Here is a 7,447-nt window from a genome sequence, read left to right on the forward strand (position 1 = left end):
AACCAGCAAAGGTAACTGTATCCAGGAGAGGAAGGGGGTTCATCCCTGGGCAGGGACAGGTGGAAGACATGAGTGGATTTTGTTTAAATTATCTGGGATTGAAATGAATGGATCGTGATTGTGGTAGGTAGGATAATGAGAAATTTAAAAAAAATCCTATTTTGTATAAGGTCCCTTTAAATGCAAATAACTCATTTGTAGCCACAGGTTGCACAATATGAAATTTTCATTGGCTCGGGACCAAATTAGGGACAAAGCTACGCATGAAACCTGCTCAGTTGACCAATGTTATGATTGGTTTTCATCAGCGCTGTCTTCAGAATATTAGATATTCTGGCAGTTATTAAATAAGGCAAATGCACACAAGGAGCTCTTTAAGGTAAAAGTAAAATAATCTCTATTTTCTCTTCAGGAGGTTTTGGCAAATATGAAAAGATGGGAAGAAGGGAATCTGAAGTATATGTGAAACAAAAGGTTTAACAGTCTGTCTAACCAAATAGGTATAATTAAGTTTTACTTTAGCCCTTGAAAGACCCCAGGGAAGTTTGTGGCTTCCCAGTCCGTGCGCATATTAAGCAGGGGATCATATAACTTTCATGCAATGTTGGAAAAGTTCACTTTTTAAGAGTTATGTTCTGCTCTCATGTACAGAGGTGGAAATCTGGGGTAACATCACTGACTTCAACAGAGTGACTTTGGATTTATATTTGTGTGTGGTGACAGAAGGCAGAATTGGGTCCACCGAGTTTTCTGAAAACACAAGCTGAAGCAATTTAAATCAGTAGAGAGATGTCTCTTTTGCTAAATGAGGGAGAGTCATGGCCAGAGACCCTTATACAAGGTCTAGGGGAGCAGGGCTGATCTAGTGATGGGGAGTACATATTAAACTTTATAAAAAAGGTGCATAAAGGTCACTCTGACTGTATTCCCCCACCTCTTCCAGAGACATCAGCTCCAATTCTCCACTACCGCTGAACGCCAGTTCTCCACTATATCCAAACTCTGATCGGTTATCGTGGACAACAGCAGCCTTGAGGGACTAGCTGTATCTTCCACATCACCAGCCACTCAGCCCTGGATGGCGTTAGAGCAGCAGGAGAACTACACTAGTTTCCACTGCTGTGTAAGCTCCAGGACTTGCACCAGTGGGGGATCAGGTATGGTGGAGCTTGGCTCCACTGTGCCTGCACCCCATTCCCAGTCCATCCCCCTCCTCCCACTTATACCCGGGGTGGAACTTAATGGGCAGAGACTGTGGCTTCTTGTGTCTGAGGGAGGTACCGTGCCTCTAAGAGTTCCTGGTGGTGTGGCAAGTGGGGAACATGACATAGACTTGCCCCCAGCATATATTGCCTGTGACAGTATAACAGCTGCACTATTATAAATAAATATAATGAATAGTAATTCCCTGAGATAATTATTAGTGGCCTCTCATAGCAAAATAATTGTTGAAGAGGTTACTCCTAGTACTAAGGCAGCATTGTCCAAGAATGGGTTGGGTTAACAAGTAGATATTATTAGCTTCTTCTAAATACACTTCTCTGCCCAATATAGGCAATGCTTCTCACCGTGAACACAACTCAATTACTTAAGTTATTTAGTACAGAGGACCTAGTGTCACATCTTCATCCTGTCTTTCCTCAAGACTTAAAACTATCAGCTTACACGAAACTTATTTATTCAGTTCAGCACTAAATACACAGGAGAAAATCCTTATCTGGCACAAATCATTGTTGCCCCACCGAAGTCAATCAAGAAAACAGAGCTAACCTAGAACTGGTTGAAATGTCTCATTCCAAACATTGTTTTTCAATAAAATATGGCTTTTTTGTGAAGATGAAAATTTCCATGGGAATTTTTTTTAGCTTATTTTTTCAGCTTTTTCATCAAGAAATGAGAAAAGCTGGAAAATCAGTTTTCTTTTCCATTTTCAGCAATGGCAAACTAATAATTTTTTAAATGTTTTTGTTTTTTTAACCAAAAACTGATTCCCCGCCCCCCGCCAATAAAATCCCTCCCCAGAAATTGTAGAAAATGTTGGGTGAAGACAGGTTTTGATTTTGGCCAAATATTTTGCTGGGAAAAAATTCCTGACCATCTGTTTTCGACACCAGTTTACACCAGCTAAGGAGCTACCCTTGTGTACTCAGGTTAAAACCAGAAACACCTCACACTCATCCGTTCTCTGGCTCCTCGAAAATATGTGCACACATTGTGGGAAACCTGAATATGCTACTGCTGGCATTTTCCCCTCATGACAACCAGAGAGCATTCTCCAATTCTGCCATGGCATTTCCAAGTTTAACTTTGCCATTTTCACCAGTGGTTCTTTCTTCCGGGTATGATTCAAGTCATATGATAGTGCCCTCTGTTGATTAATATTAGAATTAGTGTCAAAATACTCGTGGACAGAGCTGAGGAGAATAGGGGAACATTTTTCTCCATGATATTCCTTTAAAGTTAAAAGCTAATTTCAATATGAGTATGTTTCTACCCCTTTGGTGTTACCTTTCTTGGAACATCTGAGTGTCCGGATCCACAAGGGAATACTCACATGAATTTTTAAGCTGTAATGCTCCCATATTTGCCAAAAGGGAATTTTGTATTGCCTACTTTAGTTGATTATAAGATTCATGGTTAGTTGCATAAGCCGTGTGGTGTTGTTCCTGCTCCTTGATTGCATGATTCATGCAGATAAGAAGCATAATGCAGGTTGTGAATAATTCTGACAGATACATAAATGGAAATTCAAGCAAGGTTGATTAGCAAACCTTGGCAAAATTAGCCGTTGGAACAGACCTCTTAAAAGAAACTTAGAGAAATACATTCAAACAAAATCAAAACTATTTTTTTTGTTTGAATGTATTTCTCTAGGTTTCTTTTAAGAGGTCTGTTCCAGTGGCTGTATGTGCCTTTACAATATATCAGACATACAAATAGTCACACAATGTAGTTGCATAATTTATGGCACAAAATGTATAATGCATGTTCGTTGCAGTTGGAAATGCAAATTCCCAGCAGACCAAGAATTCTTTGCGGAAGAAATAATTTTGTTTGATCAGGATTTCTTTGTTTGTTTTTTTTTCCATTTTAATGATTCTCATTGAAAAGGGAGGCATGAAAGGTTACCTGTCTCCGCACAAAAACTACTCATGACAGTTTGCAAGGATGTCTTTGGAGGGAAGTCAATATTATTATGCCCCATTTTACAGATGGGGAAAGAGGGGTGAAAAAGTCACATAGGTGTATGAACTTAGAAAAGTTGCCTATCCCTAACCATCTATTTCCTTTCTATGGCCACTAAACTACATTCCCTCGCTGTATTCAGACCTAATAGAATTCATAGAATTCATAGAATATCGGAGTTGGAAGGGACCTCAGGAGGCCATCTAGTCCAACCCCTGCTCAAAGCAGGGCCCATCCCCAGTTGTGCCCCAGATCCCTAAAGGGCCCCCTCAAGGATTGAACTCACAAGCCTGCGCTTAGCAGGCCAGTGCTCACACTGCTGAGCTCTCCCTCCCAATAATACATAGCCCTAACAGACAGACATTCACTATAGAATCTTTTTTGTTGGAAAAATATAGGCAGAAGGGGGAAAAAATCATCTGAACAAGCAACAGTGTTATCGGACATGTCCTTCTCAAATGATGTTCAATCCTTGTTCATTTACATTTTGGGCTCACAACCAGAGATATCTGAACTCTACGAAGCAGAGCACGATCGTTGGAACACAGATGTAGCCTTTCCCAGTCTCCCTCCCCCCAACAGTTGTGGTTCCTGAATGAGCTGCTCTTTACTGTGCATGTAGGTCACCTACACACCAAAGATGACAGAGGGAACTACAAATAGATGTTTTGTACAATGCAGTCTGTATGGTACATTCCTTAAAAAGGTGTTGTAAATTATTCCCCACCCTAGTGCTGGCTATGATTTTATTATGAATCGCAACATATTTGGTACATTTCTTAAAGTCCCAACTCCTGGAGTCCTGTGAATCTCAATTTATATTAAAAGTAAGTGTCTAGTCCTCATGGTTGTGGATAAAAGCCTGAAAATGAAACCTGAGTGTAACCTACAGGTTCAAAAAGCAGAAGTGAAACAAAAAGAAATTGAAATGTATTTTTTTTAAAATTCATGATTTTTAGGCACTCAGAAGATTTTGGGGTCCTGACTCAGGATACTAGAACGCTTGAAGTTGGCAGCATTGTCATCCCTGGGCTGTCAGTGGCTTTCCTAAGTGCAGAACACAAGAATTCTGACTTCCAGTGACCTGCTCTAACCATTCCCCCTATATCAGATTTTCATCCTTTAGACCTTTCCTTCTGTGATCAAGTTGGTAGACAACTGTGTCTTGGAACGCAAGGCATGGAAGAGAACAGCCCTAGTTTATTTATATCTGTAGATATGTAAATAGAGGGGAAAGTATAACATCCAATAGACAGTGGTTTACACCATGGACTATATTAATGGGCAGTTTAATGCACAAATGGCCATGTTTGTATATTTCAAAACTCTACCATTTGTGATATAAAACTGACCATAAACATACTCCATAGTGTAACCCACTGTTCATTGTGTGTTAACCATTCCTGTCTAGTGGCAGGTCCACAGAAGATATGCGTGTTATTCCTTAACCTCAAGTGGTGACAACGTATGCCTTTGGTGATGGATGTCCTAGGTTCAAACCCCTGTGATGTCATTTGCTACTGTAGCACTTTTACCGTTGCCTACTGAGAATGGTAACGGATGGCCTCGTATAAACACATCTTTCTCCCTTGTCCTTTAGGTTACTCAATCCTGCTCCTCTTGGGTCTCTGGTGGAAGCTATTTCTTCAAGGATCTTTTCCTTCAGCTTCGCTGTTAAAAAGCCTCCAACCCTTGATATTGCTGATGCTTTGTCTAGTGCATTAAGTCTTTACTTTGATCCCTCTTGCATCAAGTCTATTCCTCCTCCAGCCTGTTAGCCCCTTTGCTTCTCCCTCTGAGCAACAATCCACTTCTAGGACTGAAAGCAAAAAAATCACACATCGCTTATCACATAAGGGTTAAAAACACAATAGGTGGGCGATTACTTTGCCTCCCCCTGCCTTCTTTTTTACAAGCTTGGTTGAAATTGTGAATAGAGACTGACAGCTTGCCTGAGTGTTTGTGGCTCAGTTTGAAACCACAAGGTCCAGAAGCACATGGTTTAGATTCAGTGTCTTTCTCTAGCTAACATGAACCATTTGTTCAAGCAGCTTGGCTATCTGTTGGAGAATAGCTTTGCACTGGGATCAACCTTGATTCACCCCAGATACATTCAGATGGAAACCAATAAAAAAGGAGGGGGAGGGAGAAATTTCCCAAACAAAAGCCTGCATTTACGTTTTCTCGTTTATTTTTGCTGTCTGTAAAGGAGCTACCAATATCCTGCTTGAAAAAAGTATGAAAACGCCAATCAAAAGTAGGTCCAAATTAGAGAATGCTTTTTTCCATGTGAATAACTTTTTTTGTAGCTAGCTCCTGTAAAATAATAATGTCATGGAGGGCAGGGACAGTAGAGACATTTCAGTGTCCCTGAAATATCCTTAGACCAACATTTCAAATTTGGGTGCCTAAAGTGAGGCACCTAAGTTCATAGTAGGCACTTAAGAAAGATCCCCATTCAGCAATTCATTTCTCTTCATCAAAACACATAAGCACATCCCATTCAATGGGCAGTGGAACTGAAACATATAAGCACGTGTTTAAATGCAGGTAAGTGCTTTGCTGAAGAGCGTTGGACTAAAGCATGTGATTAAATGCATTGCTGAACTGGAACTTGGTTATTTTCAGAGGGTCTGAACATCACATCAAGTTGGAAAATGAAGGTACCCAGCTATGGATGTATCTACCTCACTTCTAGGGGCCCACGTTTGAACATCTGGCTTTACTGCCCTTCTGCAAAGTACTTTATGGGAATTAGCTAAGTGAGGCTGAGCCAGCACAAGGTCTATGCACCAACTCAAATCCTGGCTAAATTGGTCATCGGATAGTACTGGCCCTCTGCATGGGATGATCGTAATACAACACCTGCATAGAGCAGATATGATTATTACCATTGTACAGAGAGGCAAAGGGAGTTTCCAGGGGAAACTGAGGCCATCAGTGGCACAGTTAGGGTTAGAAGTCAGGAATTCCTGGTTTCCAGTCCTGTGGTCATTCCTCTTGGTCATGCTGCTAATATCACATCACCTACCATGAGGTTTTTGCCTGTGTACCACACATGCTCTCACTGTAATGTGTCAATTCAATCCCATAGTAGGACTCTTTCCAGCATGGCAAAAACAGACAAACAGACCCAACCTGCCAGAAATACAGTGGGAAGGCAATGACACAAGCAGCCCAGTATCTACTGTAGCCCAGCATAGAGCAGGACAAACCGAAATACAATTAAATTATTTCAAATAATTCAGCCCAAACCCTTATTCTGAATGCCTTTGCATTGGTGTCTTGGTATCTGGTGCTGGCTAAGATACCTACTCTTACAATAGTGCCACTAAGCTATGCTTGTTAGCCCAATTTTTTAAAAGCATGCTTTTGCATTGCCTGAGTTTGTTGCGCAAAGTACTGTATGGGCACCCATCAGTTGTAGATTTGCACACACACATGCCTTTGCAAGCATGCAACTCTGACATATGGGAATAGGTTTGGCATTTTGACATGATAAATTGGAGAAGGTTCAGAGAAGAGCCACAAAAACGATGACAGATTTAGAAAACATGCCTTAGAGTGATAGATTCAAAGAGCTCAATCTATTTAGTGACCAGATAACAACTGTGACAAAATGGGACAAGGGGTGGGAGGTAATAGGTGCCTATATAAGAAAAAGTCCCAAAAAATGGGACTGTCCCTATAAAAATGGGACATCTGGTCACCCTATTTAGCTTAGCAAAGAGAAGGTTAAGTCTGTAAGCACCTACCGTGGGAACAAATATTTAATAATGGGCTCTTCATTCTAGCAGTAAAAGATACAGCATGATCCAATAGCTGGATGTTGAAACTAGACAAATTCAGACTGAAAATAAGGTGTAAATTTGTAATGGCAACAGTCATTAACCACTGGGATAATTTACCAAGTGTTGTGGTGGAGTCTCCATCAGAGACAATTTTAAAGCAAGGCTGGATTTTTTTTTTCTAAAAGATCTGCTCTAGGAATTATTTTGGGGAAGTTCTATGGCCTGTTTTATACAGGTAGTAAGACTAGATGATCACAGTGGTCCCTTCTGGCCTTAGAATCTATGAATATGAATTTTGTGCTTTCAACATGGTCATTCAGTGTGCACTCAATAATGCATGTATTTTTGCATATCTTGGGTTTGTCTTGATTAATATAAAAGGGTTGTCACCCAGCTACCATGTGCTAAAGTACAAGTTGCCTTGTCTACACTAGAGTTTTAGAATGTGCTGCGTAGAACATGCTTGCTAA

Source organism: Lepidochelys olivacea (genome assembly GCF_965140295.1).
Source record: "Lepidochelys olivacea isolate rLepOli2 genome assembly, chromosome: 14".
In the NCBI taxonomy this organism is placed as follows: Eukaryota; Metazoa; Chordata; order Testudines; family Cheloniidae; genus Lepidochelys; species Lepidochelys olivacea.